Raw genomic sequence first — 22,888 nt, forward strand, 5'->3', positions numbered from 1 at the left:
TATCATATCACTTATAGTGATTGCATGTGATGTTTATCTTTTATGCATCTTATCTTGCTTTGATTGACGGTAGCATTATAAGATGATCTCTCACTAAATTATCAAGATAAAAGTGTTCTCCCTGAGTATGCACCGTTGCCAAAGTTCGTCGTGCCCAGACACCACGTGATGATCGGGTGTGATAAGCTCTACGTCCACCTACAACAGGTGCAAGCCAGTTTTGCACACGCAGAATACTCAGGTTAAACTTGACGAGCCTAGCATATGCAGATATGGCCTCGGAACACTGAGATCGAAAGATCGAGCGTGAATCATATAGTAGATATGATCAACATAGAGATGTTCACCATTGAAAACTACTCCATTTCACGTGATGATCGGTTATGGTTTAGTTGATTCGGATCACGTGATCACTTAGAGGAATAGAGGGATGTCTATCTAAGTGGGAGTTCTTTAAGTAATTTGATTAATTGAACTTAAATTTATCATGAACTTAGTACCTGATAGTATCTTGCTTATGTATGTTTGATTGTAGATAGATGGCCCGTGTTGTTGTTCCGTTGAATTTTAATGCGTTCCTTGAGAAAGCAAAGTTGAAATATGATGGTAGCAATTACACGGACTGGGTCCATAACTTGAGGATTATCCCCATTGCTTCCCAGAAGAATTACGTCCTGGAAGCACCGCTGGGTGCCAGGCCTGCTGCTGGAGCAACACCAGATGTTATGAACGTCTGGCAGAGCAAAGCTGATGACTACTCGATAGTTCAGTGTGCCATGCTTTACGGCTTAGAATCGGGACTTCAACGACGTTTTGAACGTCATGGAGCATATGAGATGTTCCAGGAGTTGAAGTTAATATTTCAAGCAAATGCCCGGATTGAGAGATATGAAGTCTCCAATAAGTTCTATAGCTGCAAGATGGAGGAGAACAATTCTGTCAGTGAGCATATACTCAAAATGTCTGGGTATAATAATCACTTGATTCAGATGAGAGTTAATCTTCCAGATGATTGCGTCATTGACAGAATTCTCCAATCACTGCCACCAAGCTACAAGAGCTTCGTGATGAACTATAATATGCAAGGGATGAATAAGACTATTCACGAGCTCTTCGCAATGCTGAAAGCTGCGGAGGTAGAAATCAAAAAGGAGCATCAAGTGTTGATGGTCAACAAGACCACTAGTTTCAAGAAAAAGGGCAAAGGGAAGAAGAAGGGGAACTTCAAGAAGAACAGCAAGCAAGTTGCTGCTCAAGAGAAGAAACCCAAGTCTGGACCTAAGACTGAAACTAAGTGCTTCTACTGCAAGCAGACTGGTCACTGGAAGCGGAACTGCCCCAAGTATTTGGAGGATAAGAAGGATGGCAAGGTGAACAAAGGTATATGTGATATACATGTTATTGATGTGTACCTTACTAGAGCTTGCAGTAGCACCTGGATATTTGATACTGGTTCTGTTGCTAATATTTGCAACTCGAAACAGGGACTACGGATTAAGCGAACACCTGCAAAGGACGAGGTAAGGATGCGCGTAGGAAATGGTTCCAAAGTCGATGTGATCGCGGTCGGCACGCTACCTCTACATCTACCTTCGGGATTAGTATTAGACCTAAATAATTGTTATTTGGTGCCAGCGTTGAGCATGAACATTATATCTGAATCTTGTTTAATGCGAGACGGTTATTCATTTAAATCAGAGAATAATGGTTGTTCTATTTATATGAGTAATATCTTTTATGGTCATGCACCTTTAAAGAGTGGTCTATTTTTGATGAATCTCGATAGTAGTAACACACATATTCATAATGTTGAAGCCAAAAGATGCAGAGTTGATAATGATAGTGCAACTTATTTGTGGCACTGCCGTTTAGGTCATATCGGTATAAAGCGCATGAAGAAACTCCATACTGATGGACTTTTGGAACCACTTGATTATGAATCACTTGGTACTTGCGAACCGTGCCTCATGGGCAAGATGACTAAAACACCGTTCTCCGGTACTATGGAGAGAGCAACAGATTTGTTGGAAATCATACATACAGATGTATGTGGTCCGATGAATATTGAGGCTCGTGGCGGATATCATTATTTTCTCATCTTCACAGATGACTTAAGCAGATATGGGTATATCTACTTAATGAAACATAAGTCTAAAACATTTAAAAAGTTCAAAAACTTTTAGAGTGAAGTTGAAAATCATCGTAACAAGAAAATAAAGTTTCTACGATCTGATCGTGGAGAAGAATATTTGAGTTACGAGTTTGGTGTACATTTGAAACAATGCGGAATAGTTTCGTAACTCACGCCACCCGGAACACCACAGCGTAATGGTGTGTCCGAACGTCGTAATCGTACTTTACTAGATATGGTGCGATCTATGATGTCTCTTACTGATTTACCGCTATCGTTTTGGGGTTATGCTTTAGAGACGGCCGCATTCACGTTAAATAGGGCACCATCAAAATCCGTTGAGACGACGCCTTATGAACTATGGTTTGGCAAGAAACCAAAGTTGTCGTTTCTTAAAGTTTGGGGCTGCGATGCTTATGTGAAAAAGCTTCAACCTGATAAGCTCGAACCCAAATCGGAGAAATGTATCTTCATAGGATACCCAAAGGAGACAGTTGGGTACACCTTCTATCACAGATCCGAAGGCAAGACATTCGTTACTAAGAATGGATTCTTTCTAGAGAAGGAGTTTCTCTCGAAAGAAGAGAGTGGGAGGAAAGTAGAACTTGACGAGGTAACTGTACCTGCTCCCTTATTGGAAAGTAGTACATCATAGAAACATGTTTCTACGACACCTACACCAATTAGTGAGGAAGCTAATGATAATGATCATGAAACTTCAGAACAAGATACTACTGAACCTCATAGATCAACCAGAGTAAGATCCGCGCCAGAGTGGTACAGTAATCCTGTTCTGGAAGTCATGCTACTAGATCATGATGAACCTACGAACTATGAAGAAGCGATGGTGAGCCCAGATTCCGCAAAATGGCTTGAAGCCATGAAATCTGAGATGGGATCCATGTATGAGAACAAAGTATGGACTTTGGTTGACTTGTCCAATGATCGGCAAGCAATTGAGAATAAATGGATCTTCAAGAAGAAGACTGACGTTGACGGTAATATTACTGTCTACAAAGCTCGACTTGTCGCAAAAGGTTTTCGGCAAGTTCAAGGAATTGACTATGATGAGACCTTCTCACCCGTAGCGATGCTTAAGTCTGTCCGAATCATGTTAGCAATTGCCGCATTTTATGATTATGAAATTTGGCAGATGGATGTCAAAACTATATTCCTGAATGGATTTCTGGAAGAAGAGTTGTATATGATGCAACCGGAAGGTTTTGTCGATCCAAAGGGAGCTAACAAAGTGTGCGAGCTCCAGCGATCCATTTATGGACTGGTGCAAGCCTCTCGGAGTTGGAATAAACGCTTTGATAGTGTGATCAAAGCATTTGGTTTTATACAGACTTTCGAAGAAGCCTGTATTTACAAGAAAGTGAATGGGAGCTCTGTAGCATTTCTGATATTATATGTGGATGACATATTACTGATTGGAAATGATATAGAATTTCTGGATAGCATAAAGGGATACTTGAATAAGAGTTTTTCAATGAAAGACCTCGGTGAAGCTGCTTACATATTAGGCATAAAGATCTATAGAGATAGATCAAGACGCTTAATTGGACTTTCACAAAGCACATACCTTGACAAGATTTTGAAGAAGTTCAAAATGGATCAAGCAAAGAAAGGGTTCTTGCCTGTGTTACAAGGTGTGAAGTTGAGTCAGACTCAATGCCCGACCACTGCAGAAGATAAAGAGAAAATGAAAGATGTTCCCTATGCTTCAGCCATAGGCTCTATCATGTATGCAATGCTGTGTACCAGACCTGATGTGTGCCTTGCTATAAGTCTACCAGGGAGGTACCAAAGTAATCCAGGAGTGGATGACTGGACAACGGTCAAGAACATCCTGAAGTACCTGAAAAGGACTAAGGATATGTTTCTCGTATATGGAGGTGACAAAGAGCTCATCGTAAACGGTTACATTGATGCAAGCTTTGACACTGATCCGGACGATTCTAAATCACAAACCAGATACGTGTTTACATTAAACGGTGGAGCTGTCAGTTAGTGCAGTTCTAAACAAAGCGTCGTGGCGGGATCTACATGTGAAGCGGAGTACATAGCTGCTTCGGAAGCAGCAAACGAAGGAGTCTGGATGAAGGAGTTCATATCCGATCTAGGTGTCATACCTAGTGCATCGGGTCCAATGAAAATCTTTTGTGACAATAATGGTGCAATTGCCTTGGCGAAGGAATCCAGATTTCACAAGAGAACTAAACACATCAAGAGACGCTTCAATTCCATCCGGGATCTAGTCCAGGTGGGAGATATAGAGATTTGCAAGATACATACGAATCTGAATGTAGCAGACCCGTTGACTAAGCCTCTTCCATGAGCAAAACATGATCAGCACCAAGGCTCCATGGGTGTTAGAATCATTACTGTATAATCTAGATTATTGACTCTAGTGCAAGTGGGAGACTGAAGGAAATATGCCCTAGAGGCAATAATAAAGTTATTATTTATTTCCTTATATCATGATAAAAGTTTATTATTCATGCTAGAATTGTATTAACCGGAAACATAATACATGTGTGAATACATAGACAAACAGAGTGTCACTACTATGCCTCTACTTGACTAGCTCGTTAATCAAAGATGGTTATGTTTCCTAACCATGGACAAAGAGTTGTCATTTGATTAACGGGATCACATCATTAGTTGAATGATCTGATTGACATGACCCATTCCATTAGCTTAGCACCCGATCGTTTAGTATGTTGCTATTGCTTTCTTCATGACTTATACATGTTCCTATGACTATGAAATTATGCAACTCCCGTTTGCCGGAGGAACACTTTGTGTGCTACCAAATGTCACAACATAACTGGGTGATTATAAAGGAGCTCTACAGGTGTCTTCAAAGGTACATGTTGGGTTGGCGTATTTCGAGATTAGGATTTGTCACTCCGATTGTCGGAGAGGTATCTCTGGGCCCTCTCGGTAATGCACATCACTGAAGCCTTGCAAGCATTGCAACTAATGAGTTAGTTGCGGGATGATGCATTACAGAACGAGTAAAGAGACTTGCCGGTAACGAGGTTGAACTAGGTATGGGATACCGACGATCGAATCTCGGGCAAGTAACATACCGATGACAAAGGGAACAACGTATGTTGTTATGCGGTCGGACCGATAAAAGATCTTCATAGAATATGTAGGAACCAATATGAGCATCCAGGTTCCGCTATTGGTTATTGACCGGAGACGTGTCTCGGTCATGTCTACATTGTTCTCGAACCCGTAGGGTCCGCACGCTTAAGGTTACGATGACAGTTATATTATGAGTTTATGCATTTTGATGTACCGAAGTTTGTTCAGAGTCCCAGATGTGATCACGGACATGACGAGGAGTCTTGAAATGGTCGAGACATAAAGAATGATATATTGGAAGCCTATATTTGGATATCGGAAGTGTTCCGGGTGAAATCGGGATTTTACCGGAAAACCGGGAGGTTACCGGAACCCCCCAGGAGGTACATGGGCCTTAATGGGCCTTAGTGGAAGAAGAGGAGAGGCGGCCAGGGCTGGGCCGCGCGCCCCTCCCCCCTAGTCCGAATAGGACAAGGAGAGAGGGGGCCGGCGCCCCCCTCCTTCTCTCTCTCTCTCTGTTCCCACCTCGCGAATCCTATTCCAACTAGGATTGGGGGGGGGGGGGAAGTCCTACTCCCGGAGGCAGTAGGACTCCTCCTGGCGCGCCGTATGATGGCCGGCCGGCCTCCCCCTCTTGAACCTTTATATACGGAGGCAGGGGCACCCCTAGAGACACAAGTTGATCCACGTGATCATATTCTTAAGCGTGTGCGGTGCCCCCTTCCACCATAATCCTCGATAATATTGTAGCAGTGCTTTGGCGAAGCCCTGCGACAGTAGTACATCAAGAACGTCACCACGCCGTCGTGCTGACGGAACTCTTCCCCGACACTTTGCTGGATCGGAGTCCGGGGATCGTCATCGAGGTGAACGTGTGCCAGAACTCGGAGGTGCCGTAGTTTCGGTGCTTGATCGGTCGGGCCGTGGAGACGTACGACTACGTCAACCAAACGCTTCCGTTGTCGATCTACAAGGGTACGTAGATCACACTCTCCCATCTCGTTGCTATGCATCGCCATGATCTTGCGTGTGCGTAGGAATTTTTTTGAAATTACTACGTTCCCCAACAGCCCCGCCGCTGCCGGCTCCGCGCAAGCTTTGCCTGCCGGAGGCCATGAGCGACGACGAGGGGGAGAAGGAGGTGGGTGGGGAGAGGTTGCGGGTTCGCCGCCGGTGTCGCCTGTGGGGGGAGGAAGCTATTACATCATGCACCCTTCCGGTGAGGAGTAGGAGCCTAGGTGGAGTTGTCGTCCTTCGAAGCTGGGACTGCCAAGGTCAAGGACAGGGAGCTCCAACGTGTCCAGCTCGGCTATTCGGACGTCGTAGGTGAAGATCTTGCCACTACCATGTGTCAGCCAGTGGACGAGGCCACCATGGAGGACGACGGCATCGAAATGCATGTTGACACACAATACCGTGATTAAATCCTCGTGAGAGATGACGGCTCCCTAGGTTTTCGTCGATGCTGTGAAGGTCTGGAGTATGATGCCGTGTGGAGTGTTGTCGTTGGAACTGAATGATGTGTTGAGGCCACCAACGAATAGCAAGAAGGAGCAGCTGATGCTCTCTGCAGCCGTGAGCAAGACGCATATGTGAGAACTCATGCTATTGTAAGGGTGGCCTGATGGCTCCGAGAGGAAGGTGCTTTGACCGGTGATGAGGTCATAAACGCACAGGTCAGGGTTGTGCTAACATGGCGGCGACGACATAGAAGAATGACATCGTCGCAGGACGCCAGGCAGTAGTAATCCCCAAGGATGCCACCTACGTGACGAGACATGAGGGATGACAAATGGTCGTCAGTAAACAACACAGTGTCGGGTGTGCCCGGGTGCACCAAAGAGAGGAGCATGTCAAAGAAGGACAGGTCGAGGATGTTTGGAGGCTGGCGAGGATGCACTGCGGCATGATCTCATGCTGGCTGACACGATGTATGAAGGACAGGTCGAGGATGTCACGTCAAAGAAGTTTGCATAAGGCCAACTTCACCCCACGACCCCAAACGGACGTCCGGTTTGGCCGGATTTTGTTCCTTTGGGGCGGCAATGAGTTCGGCCATGTCCGCCTCTCTCCGTTGGGTCGTGGATGCGCCCAGCGCGCGGCCACAAACCAAATCATGTCCGTGTTGGACGTGATAAAAAATAGAAAAACTAAAATAAAATGACTTAGAAAGTAAATAAACGCAGTTAAAAAAACTTAAAACATAAGTTAAGGGGTCATGGCCACAAAACGGCCCAGTTTCACGGTTCACTTAATGGCCCAGTGCCATAATTATCATAAAAACAAAATAAAAAACACCGCCCGCACGCTCCTGCCGCGCCCGTCGATGCCGTGGTCGTGGCCGTCTTCAGTGGCCGCCGGTGTCGTCGTCGTCGCTGACGAGGTCGACGTAGTCTGGCAGCGTCCAGAGGTGGGCCGGCAGTCCGTGGTGCACGGGGGCGGCGGGCTGGAAGGTGGCAGGTGCCTGCACCACCTCCTCCCATGGCGAGGCGTCCCTCTCCGGTGACCGCGGCGGCGTGGGGCACCAGTTCACGCCCCCCTACGACGTCCGCCATCTCCGGAGCCGTGCACGACCAGCTCCAGCGCTGGCCCACCAGGCCCGGGTGGAACCCGGCCACCAGCGGCTCCTCCATCACCTCCTCCTTCACCACCATCTCCAGCTCGGAGATGGGCGACGTTGCCGGCCACGGAGAGGGCCGTCATCTCCTCGAGGCCCTCCCATTGGCACTCATCGTGCGTGCGCATTGAGTCCTCCATGACACGTGCCATGAGACGGGCCTCCTCCTCCGCTGTCATGCGAGGAGGTGGAGGTGGTGACGGAGACGGGGAAGGCGACGACATGGGCGTGAGGCCGCGCACCCACATACGCCCGCGCATCTCCCGACGTGGCGGCCGCGGCCTTAGCACCGTGCCGGCGAAGTAGGACGTGCGCCGCACGTCATGCTCGTCCTGGAGCCACGTGTCCCAGAGCACGGAGTCGGGGGCGTACCTCTCATCGTAGTAGAGGTCGTCGGGAGGAGGAGGCGGCGGCGCTCGATCTCATCGCGGCACGCACGACCGCTCATTGGCACCGGTGGGATCGGGACCCTGTCGGCGGAGAGGTGCCAATTGTTGAGGAGGTGGACGTCGCTCCACGGAACCGGCGTCCTCGTCTCCCAGTAGCGCCGGCATACGTTGGCGTTGAGGTACTGCCGGTCGTGCTCGCCGGCAGCCCTAGGGGCGATGGTGAAGGGGGCAGGCGCGGGGACCCGACGGGAGGTGCGCGGCGGTGATGCGGGCTCCTCCTTCTTCACGGAGCCGCGGCGGCGTTCCGAGGAGTAGCCGGCCTCGCGGCCGTGCTTCCCCTTGCGGCCGTGCTTCCCCTTGCGGCCGTAGTTCCATAGCCCCATGGCTGCGGCCGGCCAACGAGTTCGAGGAAGGGGAGCGGCTAGGGTTTGGGGAGTGTCGGGTTTCAAGGGGGCAGAGAGGGGTCGGAGTGGGAAGTATGGACGACGACCGGTCCATGGCTTCCCATTTAAGAAGGACGACGACCGTTCGCTGGGCGGATGACAGATGGGGCCACCCGCGCGTGCACATTGATGTTGGGGGATGGGAGGTAGGTGGTCGCCTGCCACGCGGCCCCGACGCGTCCGTTCAATGTCCGCCGCGACCCAAACCCGGCACATGTTTGCGCTCGAAATGGGTCGGCCCGGACACAAAACAAACCGGATGGGTTCAGACCGTCGCGCACTGGGCCGTCTGATTTGTCCTTTTTACCCCAAATGAACGAGGCCGAACAGGATGGGGTCGCACGATGGAATTAGCCTAACGCAGAGCAGCGAACTAGGGTGCGGATGTCCGAGCACACCGTGATCTCAAGCAAGAGACCCGCTGGGAGTGCCAACTGGATCCCCGCCGGCCTGCCCGTCATGCCGTGCATGTCCTTTATCAAAAAAATTAATTTGCTGCGGTGAATCAAATTTAATTTTTTTGATAAAGGACATTTCATTTAATAATCAAACTTAATTTTTTTTCATAAAGGACATTTCATTTAATAATCAAACTTAATTTTTTTTGATAAATGACATTTCATTTAATTGATATATAGAGGTGATACAGTCGCATCGAAACTAAACTTGATGGATCATGCACAGTTGGTGTCTTTATTCTGGATCAACCATCATCTTTTGAAAAGTCACCATGCATGTCTGGCGTCTAGTCTACCCTGGACCGTCTATTTATGAGAGTTTTGCACCGAAATGCTCTTTTCAGAACGGAGATACTACGGTTTTGGCACCTGCATCATTCTTTTAGATAAAAGAACAACATTCCAGCGCTACATTGAAAGACTATATACATCCACATTTGCACCAGCCTCTATATATGTAAAGAGAGTAATTTCCACAATAAATCAAAAACTCCCAGAGTTTTTATATATAAACCAACAGTATCCAAAAGCTGGGATCAATACCCACACATTCATTACGTGCTATCGTGCGAGCGCCTCATCTAACTTTGTGTACAGGAGAGAGATGCGTCCAAGCTGGCTTTGTCGTATGTGTCATTCTTCCATTAGTTGAAATTATTGGTTAAACATTTTGAATTATTCTATATATGTCATCTTGATGGAATGGCAGGAACTTAGGAGATGGAGGCATAGATAGAGGAAAGCAGGGAAGGAAACACAGCTGGTTTACCAACAAGTAGCAAAGTGCATCGAAATTGGGTTACTCTGCAAGGATACTGACCCATCCAAACGACCTTTTATATGGGATATCATGGATGATATCAGACAAACGGAAGGTGTTAACGGATCAATCAGAAATGACTCTAAACATAAGTTTGGACAGGCAAGCTCTTATGCTCCCTCATACATATTAGTTTGCTATGGACTACTCTCCGAGACCGGCTAAATGGCTCCCGAGCTCATCTGCTCCTGCCTGTGTATAGTAAAAAAAAAATACTAGGAAAATAAAAAAAAACTGATTTTTTTTTGGAATGGAAGATGTTTGAGTGCATGAGGTTCCCTCCAATTTTCAGCATGTTAGGACATCTGAGTAGCTCTCAGCAAAAAAAATAGGTATGTGAAAAAGGTTATTGTTCGAACCGATTTTTTTTTCTGAGAGCCACTCAGATGTCCTAACGCATTGAAATTTGCACAGATCTCACGCACTCAAACATCTTCCATGCAATTATTTGTTGTTTTTTTTGGACTTTTTTTTATTGTAGTGTTCACCGTGATCAGATGAGCTCGGATGTAGAAATGGATATTCGCTACTCCCCATCTATCTTGTCCTTATGTTATACACAATGGTGGAGCTACAGTCCAACCAGCCTGGGGAGCTGCCTGGGATCTGGCGTGGATCCTCAATTCAATCCACTGCAGAAAATGAAGAACTAATGAATATTTTCAATGAGAAAATCGGCAAGAAGCCTTCGTGCTTTGCCATGGCTCTATCACCGAGTTGGCTCCTTCACTAGTTATGCAATACATATATCATTTGTCCAAAAAAAATAGGGATAAGTATATTTTTCGTCCTCGAACTCTTCCGAGAGTTTAGAAATCGTCCCTCAACTCAAAACCGGGTAGTTTTCGTCCCTCAATGATCAAAACCGGATAGTTTTCGTCCATCAACTATCAAAACCAGATAGTTTTCGTCCCTCACGCCGCTTTGGACGGTTTTCGTCCGAATGAACAGTAAACCGATGAACAGTAAAAATTTAAGAAAGAAAAAAGTCAAAAATCTGAAAATTTGTGGGATCAAAGTTCCTCGGGTGCGCAAGGTGTGTGTGAAATTTGTTGTGCTATTTAGACATTCCAGGAGCTCGTGACAAAGGAAAAACCATAAATATGTACGTTAGTGAACAGTAAATTCGAAAAAAATAGAAAAAAAATTCAAAAAAGTATGAAAATTGTTGACATACAAGATGCTCGCGTGCTCAATGTGCCTGCAAAATTTCACGATGTTTGGACATTGTGGGAGCTCGTGGCAAAAAAAACAAAAATTGGCTGGGAAAGAAACTTTGAAAAAGTGCACTATTTTATTTTTTTTGCTAGAACTCCTCCTATGTCATTTCAGCACAAAAATATGCAAGCACCTTACACACCCAAGCATCTTTGATGCCAAAAAATTTCATATTTTTTTGCTATTTCTTTTATTTACTGTTCACCAACGTACATATTTACAATTTTTTCTTTGTCATGAGCACCTGGAATGTCCAAACAATATGAAAATTTGCATGCACCTTGCACACCCGAGGAATTTTGATCCCACAAATTTTCAGATTTTTTGACTTTTTTTTTGCTATTTTTTGAATTTACTATTTGCAAGTTTACTGTACATGATGGATGAAAACCGCCCGAAACAGCGTGAGGGACGAAAACTATCCGGTTTTGATAGTTGAGGGACGAAAACTATCCGATTTTAAGTTGAGGGATGATTTCTAAACTCTCAGAAGAGTTCGAGGACGAAAAATATACTTATCCCAAAAAAATATAACATATTTGTTCTGCTCTTTGTTTGCAGATAATCGCTTACTCGGAGGATGACGATATGCTTGGAATTGAGCCGCTCGAACTACATTTTCCTTTTCAACTTAGCAAACAGATGTCATGCGCCATTCAGCTAACCAATGAGACAGGCTCTTACATTGCCTTCAACATCGAACATATGAACCCCCTGTCATACTGTGCACAGCCGCGGAAAGACTTTATGCCACCACGATCCAAGTGTAATGTCAAAATAACAAGGCAACCGCAGGCCGAGGCACCAAGAGATTGTACCAGCGAATTCACTGTTTGGAGCACCAAAGTGAATGATTGCCTTTCAGTTGAGGATATAACTGCCAACATGTTCAATAATGAGTCGGTCAACATAGTTGATGACGTGAATTTGGATGTTGTTTTTGACGCCGGTGAGGAAATCAATGTGGCGAGTTTTCTAAGAATACTAACTTGCAATACTTTGTCTATTCAATTAGTGCCCAGTGCAAATGATCTTTATTGTAGTTAGAGTGCGAAACTGATAGATGTCCAGAGCAAAATATATTTACGAATGTTTTGTAGCAGAACTGAACGTTGTCATTTTGTGAATGAAATTACAGAGAGATCGCTTTCTTCAACCAATAAAAGATGTCCAAATCAAACATATTTTAAATTATATTAATACGGTGTACCGCAATATAATCAGCAGATTAGGTTGGCTTGCAAATCTTTTCCTTTTTATTTTCATATAGTATTGAATCGACAACAAAAAATAACTGTTGTTGAGAAGTCAGAATTTTGTTTGTTGACAAGTCTCACCAATTGTGTCACTGTGCGTGTGTGTGCATCAGCACGTGATACAGCCACCGAAACGAAGGCGAGATCGGTAAACCAAAAAAGAGAACTTAGTTGCAAAAGCTATGTCTAGTCAATATTCGGCTAGTACAAATGAAACTTGTAATGAATAATGGTGCAAGTAAGAGTAGCGGCATGGCAGAAATTAAATTAATACAAATGTCGGAAAGGGCAACGATGGCGTAAGAGATCCAATATTTCGCGTAAACAATCTTTCGCTAAGCCCGGATAAGTGAACTATTGGTTACAAGGGGGTTTTCATCTTTGTTTGACCAAAACTGTACATACCATATAATACAACAGAAAGAAAACGTTCAATTGTACTCCTATATGATTGGCTCTGATTGTGAATATGACTCCACTACTCATCTGTCTGCTTGTATATGACTTACAAAGCTACGTCTATTTGATTTGTGTTTAGCACAAATAATAGTTTATTGTATAGTTGATTCCTGGATAATTAAAAAAAAACATGTCGCTTCAAGTCATTTTTTCCAACTGATTTCAATACCTCAATATAATCAACAGTCCTGTTATGTAGGTGGCCTCAGCCATTTAGGGCTCTTCCCCCCTAGTCCGGACACCTACCGCATGGAGCTTTATCCCCATGTTCTGTAGGTGGCCTCAGCCATTTAGCCGAGCAATGTGCATGAGCCCACCAGTTCCATTCGCACCAAGTCGAACGCACGACGAGACAGATTTAGGGCTCACCAACCAGCAGCTCCATCCATGCTCCGTACACTCTGGTCGACATTCATCATCCAGCACCATCCACACCATGTCGAGCGCAAGTATAGCACACGTGACAAACGTGCACAGGCCGTCTGCCGATAATCTTGGAGATGTTGCGGACTGGGGACCACGACATTGCTGTTGGCGCCGAGCCGGGCGAGCGACTTGACCATGGGCGTCCGGGTACCCCCAATCGACGCGCGCGAGCACGGGGATGTTGGCAATGGCGAGCGTCATGTTGGCCATGGTCTCCACGTAGTGCATCCTGGTCTACCCGGGCCACCAGGCCACACTATGGCGGCCTCTTTGTCAGTGTCCACGAATTTGGCCGACATGCCGCACAAGCGTGGTAGAAAGCACAGCGACGCAAATTCGGATGGAGGTGGCCGCCCATGCCGACGCGCTGGAGGTGGCGCAATAGGCGTCCTCGCATCCTCAGTGCCCTCAGCGCCGTCATCTGGAAAAAGTACATGTCGCCGCCCTGCAAAGAGCTGCTGCATCGTGTCCTGCTTAATCACCATGAAGGTCGCGGACGGCTCGACGGACGGCTTGAAAGCCATGCTGGCCGAACTCGTGCCAACTCCCACCGCCAATGACGTGCCTCTCACCTCGCAGTGCTTCCTCCGGCGGGTGGTACATCGATGCTACGCGCTGCTAGTAAAGTTCAAAGCGGCGACGGCGTGCATTGCTATCGAGCCGCTGCTGCTGCCAGGCATGCAGGCACTTGCATAGGCAGTCCTACTGATGCCAGCGCTGCTAGTGGCTCGTGCGGGTCAGGTGCTACGTGTCAGTAAAAACAAAAGAGTGTTCCTTCCAGTTTACTCTATTGTGTAAGATAGATGGTTCGAGATTATCAAGGTAGAAAGAGATCCCATCTTAATTCATTTATGAGGCTATTTGCGTTATGGCATTGTGGCAAAAGAGTGTTCCTTCTAATTCACTCTATTGTGCATGATAGAAGATTCGAGATGACCAAGGTAGGAAGAGATCCCAACTTAATTCGTTTATGAGTGTAATTGCGTTGTGGCAATGGAATAATGTTGCTTCCCTGACGAGTTGAATTGTACTGATGCTTCCTTTTGTCTGCCATCTTTGATGCATTGACGACGTAGCAGACAATCCAACATTTACTACAGGTATTAGTTTAGGGGTTTTCATTTTCTTCTCTTCCCAAGATCATCCATCTTGGTGGTGGTTTCTCTAGTGTTGACAGGAATGTTCTTTGGTCAGATTAAAGATGATGCAGCTGGACTGATCGATTGCATAGATGCAGATCAGACAGAGCCCTTGTAAGCAGTGTATAGATAATATGGGCATTTGAATATTTAATCTTCCTTTTCAAGACACTGAATTGGATGTGATTATCATTATTCCTGCTCTAATACCTCAATATAATACAGGATTATAACCGGTCACCGATTTGGTATTGTTCAGATTTGGAACTCTGACACGCAGGCAAGTTACCTCTATTACTTCTTCTGCTAGTATTTTGGATAAAGAAAGAAAATAATGGCCGCTTGCCCTTTGCATCACAAAGATGATCATGACCCAAGTATTTACAGTTCGTAAGTACATATACAGATTTTGTTGATTTCCAAATATAGGAGGAAAAGTCTTATGTTTGGTGATGGTCGATGGAAGCTGTTCCATAATGTTGAAGTTTTTGCCCACAGCCAAGAAAACACCACACCGTATTGGCAAATGTTTTTCCCCACTTTTTCCGTCGTAGTATTTCAATTCCATTACAAAGATTAAATGTAAAGGGTCATCACCAAAAGCTCAATTTTTGTTGGCCAGTATACCAATCTTTTGTTTACACTTTACACTGGACCAGTATGAATGACTCATTTATGTTTACTGGCAGAAAGTAATCGCTACGATTAAGGTCTCTCAGAAACCAGGTAAGCTCTCTGACTTCTTTGTTAACATAAATTTCTTCTGCAGTTGTACAATGATATGCTAATCAGACTATTTCCCTCACTGCAGTATGTACTGTTAAATTTATTGCACGAATGCGGTGGCTTATGGCTCTGTCAGTTGACTGCTTCGTCCATGTCTAAAAGTATGAAAAGGAATTGGAAGAAGTCACGAGTTTCCAAGTTCACGATAGTGGCAATGCCTTATGTTCAATAGACGTTCATCCGACCAAGCCCTATGTGCTGGCAGGATGTGGTAGGCACATAAAGCTTTGGAACTGGTACCAGGGCTGGAACTGCCTAAAGACATTTGAAGAACAGTCGAGAGCTATTACTGAACTAAAATTTAATCCAGAGGACACCAACAGTTTTGCAAGTACTTCATGGGATAATACAGTAAAGGTTTTGCTTTCTCTCTCCATTATTCTTTGCTTAGTAAACTTTGATGCAGTGATGAAGATGGAGTACGTTTCATTTTGTACTATACCTTGACTGGAAGCTCTTATGGTTGGTGTTCAGGTTTGGAGTCTTGACTCTCCCAAATCCAAGTATACTCTGTCTGGGCATTTGTCTTGCGTGCACTGCCTGGATTTCTTCACCTGTGATGGTCAACAGTATTTGATTAGTGGCTCTCGTGACAAGACTGCCAAGGTCGGGTATTATGCTGGAAAGTACATGGATACAACATGTATCTAGCATTGCTAATATATGAGTGCCTTTTTTTTTTTTTTTGCAAAACAGATATGGGACTTGCAGAAGGAGGAGTGCGTTCATACACTCGAACATGAATCTGCAGTCATTTTCGTCCGTTCACATGCCAATCTTCCAGTTCTAGTTACAGGTACATGGGATTGTGCTGTTCATGTATGGAGCTCCACTGATTTCAGGTAATCACTCACACAACCCTTATGTCCTTATGAGACACGCGCACACCCCTTATGTCCTTATGAGACACACGCACACCCCTTCAGAACATGACCTATACATCACATTGCACATATATCATATGCCGGCTAGCCTCTACACATGGTAAATTAGTGTGTCCATATTTCCCAGGCTCAAGACAATACTTCAGCTTGGGCCGGGAAGTGGTGTTGCTGGTTTCGCATGTTTGATGGGGTCAGGAAGGTAATCATGTTTTCCCCTTCTTATTGATTTTTGTACTACCACTTCGTTGCCTGCTTAGTTATATTGATGATGTGGTCCTTTACATTATTTTCGTCTCTTACGACGCTAGACTTGTAAAGCGCTCCTCTTTCATCTCTTAGGTTTGCAGTTGCTCATGAGAAAGGAGTCTCAATAATTCAAATTCCTGATGAAGAAGAGCAAAGTGGATGTAGCAATGGCAGCAATGAGAACTCAATATCAGTTACAGATTAGGAAATCCAAAGCCAGTCGGGGACTGCTAGTGATTTTTATTAAAATGGTACATATACCACATCTACGCAGTTGACTATCCAAAGCCAGTAGGGGACTGCCTGTTTTACACTTTTTTTCGTCTTCTGTAAAGACATGAAAAAATGAGTGTTCGACCAGATTCAAAACCAGCATCTGTACGCTTAATATAACCACAATAACCAACTGGACTGCTTTCTTATTATGTCTAGTTATCTTCTTTTTTCTTCTTCAATTATAACACTAAGCAACGAGAGCTTGTTTGGTTTTTGTTTGTCCGCTTTTTTCTCTATATTTTTCTGTTTCCTTTTCTTCTCTTCATTCTCTTTTATTTTTTAAAATTTTCGAACTATTATCAAACTTGTAAGCACTTACTTCACATTTTCCTAAATTCATGAACTTTGTCTTCAAAACCCACGAATGCTTGGGCCGGCCCAACAGGCGCCTGACGGGAGCGATGCGGTCGCCAGTAGTGCCAAGGCCTAAGTTTTTGTCTTTTCTTGTTTTGTTAATTCATTTTTCTCATCTTCAACTTTATTATTCCTTTGGGACCTGTTCAAAAAAATTTAATATTGTTTGGAATAACCACAAAATGTTCCTATTTTCAAATATTGTTTATAATTTTTTTAAATGTTTTGGTATTTAAAAATATGTGTCCTTTTTTGTTCATAAATTTAAGAAGCATTTTCATTGTAAAATATTTGACAATTTTTTAAAAGTATTTTTTTGCCATTTGTGTTCATTATCAATTTTTTTGGAACTTCTTAACAATTTTGGAAAAAGTGTTCAAGTTTGTAAAATTTTCATACACAATTTAATATTACTATCTTTTTGATAAGCTTTGAGAAATGGTTAGGATATAAGAAAATGTTCGTTGATTGATAATGTGAAAATTGCAAGTAATAGAAACATTGAAATTAGGAAAAACTAAATGCTTGAAACTGATAGTTTTTTAAGACTATGGATAAATGATCTCAACTTCTTGCAGCAGCCTTGCACGGACATATGACGCATCCATGGCAGGCTTGAACAAATTCTGACATTGTGCAAGTTGTGTCATGTCCAGCCATTTATCGGACATTTTTCATCAAGAAAACATCATAAAATGAAAGAAATGTAGAAAACTCGAACAACTTGGCATGATGCCTGAATTGGTCATAAAAGCAGGTGGATTTGTTTTTTGGCCCATTTGACGGATTTCAAAAATTAATATGCTTTTAAAACGGATCCTTCTAGCCTACTCAAACACCCTTCACTGAACATGATCTAATTTTGAACATTTTTTAAAAGACCCCCACTTCTGCACGCAGGTAGGCACCCATCACGTCCATCACGCACATACTTAGCGCCTCTACCGTGCGTCAGCCTAATCTTCTGTAAAGTTCTACACCCAAAATAATCTGCAGTGAAATTGTTGACCTTTAACCCATCACGCATATATACTTAGCGTCTCTACCGTGCATGAGCCTAATCTTATGTAAAGTTCTACCCCAGTAAATAATTTACCCTGTATCAGAGCCTTGCTCCGGTGCTCCCCCCCCCCCCCCCCCCCCCCCCCAATAACTCAATTTTCTAGGGGTATTCTTGACCCCCGCCATATATTCTTTTCTCCGGCACGCCGCTGCCCATATCCAAGCCTTGTATAACCCGTATAACCCATACATATGTATACGGTGAAATCCTAAAAAAAAGGATGACACGACCCCACGACCAGGTACGACCTGCCGACGGCCGGTCCATCGATCACGCAGCTCCATCATTCACGCAGCTCCTCCATCATTCTGTTGAGGTTCTGTAGGAATATCAGCGGCGGCGATCTCATTGTCGGCGATCTCGTCCGAGAGCGCGCGTGGCACCATCGTGAACCTCCAGCGCTCGCAGGTATCGCATCCCGTTTGCCCACATTTGTCTCGCTCACGGCAGCATCAAACGAACTGCCGCCATTTTCGTCTTAGTGGTTAACCTAGCGGGGCGGGTAACCTAGCTTTCCCGCGGTCCAGGCCATTGCAGATCTTGTTCTGGTAGCGCTGCTCGTCATGATATACAAAGTGATCACACGGGCTAAATTGGCTTTCTTCTTTCTAGGGTTAACCTAGCATCGGCTGCCGTCGGTTGTGTGCACGACGGCTCCGTTATTTGATGCAGCGGCTTACCTACGTATCCGGTGATCCAAACTGATCATGACTGGTGCCGTGGGCTAGGTATCCGGTGGCGCATGTTATCACGGGTAGCGCCGCTTCTCGCGATCGAAAGCGATCACATACTGGTGCCGTGGGCATCTTTCTTACTAGGGTTGACGTACCTTAACGCCGATGACCGGTGTGGAGAGGGGGAGGATCCATGGGTGGTCAGAGGTCGTTGGCGTCGGTTGTGTGCACGATCTGAACGCCCTCGGTTGGGGCGCTCTCTGGTTGGGGTAGTTTATTTAACATCTGTGATCGTGTGCTAGGTGTTGTATATTTCAATATTGATAATGTTTGCACATGTGGTGATACATATTATTTGTTGTAGGAAATGGCGGACCATGAGTTAACTGATATGATGTATGACATGGAGTTTGGAGAACTGATAAAAGACTGGATAGAAGATTGGTAGATGATGAAAATTCATATTGTGGATATAGGTCAAAGAATGGGGACGAATTGGAAGATCTTAATGTGAGTGGCATTATCATGTTGTAATTTTTTGGTGGCATCCAACAAGATTATATTTTTGTGTTGAAAATTTATAGATGGATGAGCATGGTGATGGTCAAGAAAACAACTCTGAGATCTCGAATGAAGATTACATTAGTCAGGTATGGAAGTGGAATTTTTTGTTGGCATGCAAAATGAATTTATCCTGGAATATTATATGATAAGTACTTATGTATTTGTGTTATATTTTTCAGCTCATTTCTGAATATCATAATGCGTACGACTATTACGGTGAATCCGACGCGGAGACATGCCTTGATGATGAACCATTAGCTACACCTGATTCTGGGGAGTCGCAGTCATCGGTCATCATGAGTGAGGTATGTATGTAATCAATGTTGTATGGAAGTAATGTTATACCATAGAAAACTGTTTTCATGGCTATGTTATGATTGTGTAGGTGACAGAAGATGAGGGGAAAAAGAATGTCGAAGATACTGCCAGTGCAGATGATAAGAGGGATATGTTCATGGATAATACAAATGACTTTTATGTCTCACGATGCTGCGTATGATTTCTACAACAGCTATACTAGAGATAATGGTTTCAGCATTAGAAAGAATAAGGTCAGGTATAGCAAAACCGAGTCACATCATATACGTTATAGGCGGTTTGTTTATTCCAGACAAGGAAAACGTGACAGCAGGTTGCTAACCGACGAAGGACATAGCCGTAGGCTCATACCTGAGACACGCTGCCAGTGCGAAGCGCACTTGACCGTGAAGCTTGAACAAAAGTGTGGGGTTTGGTATGTTGAAAGTTTTGAGGTCAAGCATAGCCATATCTTGGCAGGACCGGACGAGGTACCTTTTCTTTGGTCCCACAGAAAGCTGAGATAATGTCCATGGGAGCTGCAGGGATTAGAATTCACGACATGATGGATTCCTTCATCAGAAAACATGTATGGTATGGTGGTGTTGGTTTCACCAGGTGTGAAATATACAACCTTTGCGCCGGGGAGAAGAGGAAGCTGCTTTCAAAAGGTGATGCTGCCACAGCCATAGGCATCATGGCCAGTAGGAAACAGAGGGATCCTAGCTTCTTTTTCGAGTACAAGCTAGATAAGGAAGGACATATGAATAGGATGTTCTGGTGTGACTCCCAGTCTAGTCATGACTATGAGGACTTCGACGACGTGCTTGTATTTGACAACACATACAAGATGAACCGCTATGGTATGCCATTCATACCTTTTGTTGGTCTTAACAATCACCGGAAGACCACTATTGTTTCTTGTGCCATAGTTTTAGACGAGACCGAAGAGACACATGTGTAGCTGCTGCAGACTTTTTTGAGGTCCATGTGTGAAAAGATGCCGAAGACTGTTATCATGGAGGCCGACGTTGCGATGATCAAGGCAATTCGCTAAGTCTTGCCAAACGTGTGGCACCGTATATCTACGTGGCACATAGAAAAAAAATATAAAGGTTCACCTCAGTCACAAGACCTTGAAGGAGTTTTGAACTCTTCTGTACTACAACACGTCCGCGACCACGTTTGAGGAGAGATGGCACGCGTTTTCCAAAAGATGGCAGTCAGAAAAAACACTAACATGGTTGAGACGGATGTATAAGAAGAGGAGACTGTGGGCCGCGACTTATCTGACAGAGGGGTTTTAGCTTGGCATGAAAAGCAACCAGAGGAGTGATTGTGCACTATGAAAATGTCGTTGTACGTATCCGTGAGAACGAGGCACGAGATGACCCTGGTGAATATATCTGAAATACCAAAGTGTTTAGTTCTTGTGTGGTTCACGAAAGACACAAGGTTGGGACTGCCCGCGAGGCGCACAAGCGATCTGTTGGGATTTGGATGGACTAGGGCAGCTGAAAGAATGAACTATAGCCAGGTCAGTGTGTTGGCTTCAGAAGCTATGCATGCGGCATGCAAACACGCAGCTTTGTGGGATCAGTTACAGGAGAGTTTGAAGGCTGTGATAGCTAAGAGCCATGAGTATGATCAGCTAAAGGAAAATTTGAGTAAGAAAACGGCTGATCTCAGTAGGTGTGCAATTGAATATGTAGACGATGGTGAAGGCGACATAGTTGAAGTTCAAGATCCTATTAAAGTATCAACAAAGGTGCAACTAAGGTAGATAAGAACCGCCCTATGTCGAAAAATGGCAGGCCACTTTCGTACGACGAGATCAGAAACATGTGCGGCGCATGCAAATTGCTAGGGCACACTAAACGCAGCAGGAAATGCAAACTAAATAAGAAGTAGTTTTTGTACGCATTGTAGGTTATAATTGTTTTTAACTTGTCATTCATTAACTTTTCCTGTTATCATGTGCAGAAGCGTGATGGGCGAAGAAGAGTAGAACACTTGTTAGAGTTAAGTACGAATGAATCCAGTGATCTAATAGTGAGGTGTTTACAATATGTTACTGCATACATGATATATACTCTTGCAAGAGGCCATGACCTTGACATAGCGCTTGTAGCATGTATGGACTAAACAGGAGGCGGCCACTAGGGACTTTAATCATGGAAAATGGATAGCATTTTAGCCATTGTACTAATGGCATCTTTTGTGTTGTCCACTCGAGTTATATTATATTAGAAAACTAGACGATACCCCGCACGTTGTTGCGGGAACGTTTTGCAATATATTCATGGAGAAATGGTTACGTGGAACATGTATATGTTGTTGCGGGAATCTTTTTTTTTTGCATTTGTGGTGGACCTTTCTCCATGCATGTTGAATGATGAGGTGACAAACTTGCATGTTAAGAGAAATAGGTTAGTGTGGGTTATTTGTTTAGATATAGAAGATGTAATTATGTGTGGTAATAATTAATTTTTTTTCACTCCTCTGATTCACCACCATTTAGATGTATAAGATACTAGATCACTTGGGTCAGGATAGACTTGGTACCGAAAAACCCATCATTTTCCCCGCATAAAGAAAAGAAAAACCCACCATTTTATGGCTTGTTGTGTAACTCGGGGCGTTTGTCGCGATGACGTGGGGGGGGGGGGGGGCGACGGGTGCCGTTAGACAGCGCGACACACGGCCGCTCCCATTGCCGAGCCCATTTAATAATTTTTATTTTGATTATAGCCCGTTTAAATGGGCCGCGCTGGCCACCTGGTCGGGGCGGTTCTTCCCTCGCGATCTCCACGCGCGTTCTGTCTATCCATTGCGACCGCCTCCACCATCACCATCGATCCACGTCTTGCCACATCTCTCTTATGCTTGCATTAGAATACTTCTGCTGTTATTCTGATAATTCCTATTCTGATGCATAGCCTGTTTTGTTCGTCTGCTATTGGTACCTTACCTGCTATCCCATATGCTTAGTGTAGAAATGCTATGATACTTCAGCTAGCCCTTCACCCTTGTTCGTTGCCATGTTTGTTATCAGACTGTGATCATTCAGGGGATTGATCGTGGAAATGTTACCTTACTGCAGTGCTTTAAACTGATAAGTCGGGCCGGCCCCATGGGTGCCCGTGAGAGAATAACATTAAAGACGGGTCGGCTCCAAGAGCACCCGCAAGGATATTGTGGCGGAACGACAGGGCAGGCATAGACTGTCTAGAAGAGAGGTGGGCCTGGTTCCTGATCGGATTCGCGTGTTACTAAGTCGAAGCGACAT

At 44.6% G+C, this 22,888-nt stretch overlaps 1 pseudogene; it reads left to right on the forward strand.

Moving 5' to 3' along the window:
* The window catches only part of LOC123153883 (putative receptor-like protein kinase At4g00960), a 53,746-nt pseudogene extending 41,524 nt beyond the window's left edge, over positions 1-12,222 (forward strand).
* The last annotated feature ends 10,666 nt before the right edge of the window (positions 12,223-22,888 follow it).

Source organism: Triticum aestivum, chromosome 7A (genome assembly GCF_018294505.1).
Source record: "Triticum aestivum cultivar Chinese Spring chromosome 7A, IWGSC CS RefSeq v2.1, whole genome shotgun sequence".
Taxonomy (NCBI): Eukaryota; Viridiplantae; Streptophyta; class Magnoliopsida; order Poales; family Poaceae; genus Triticum; species Triticum aestivum.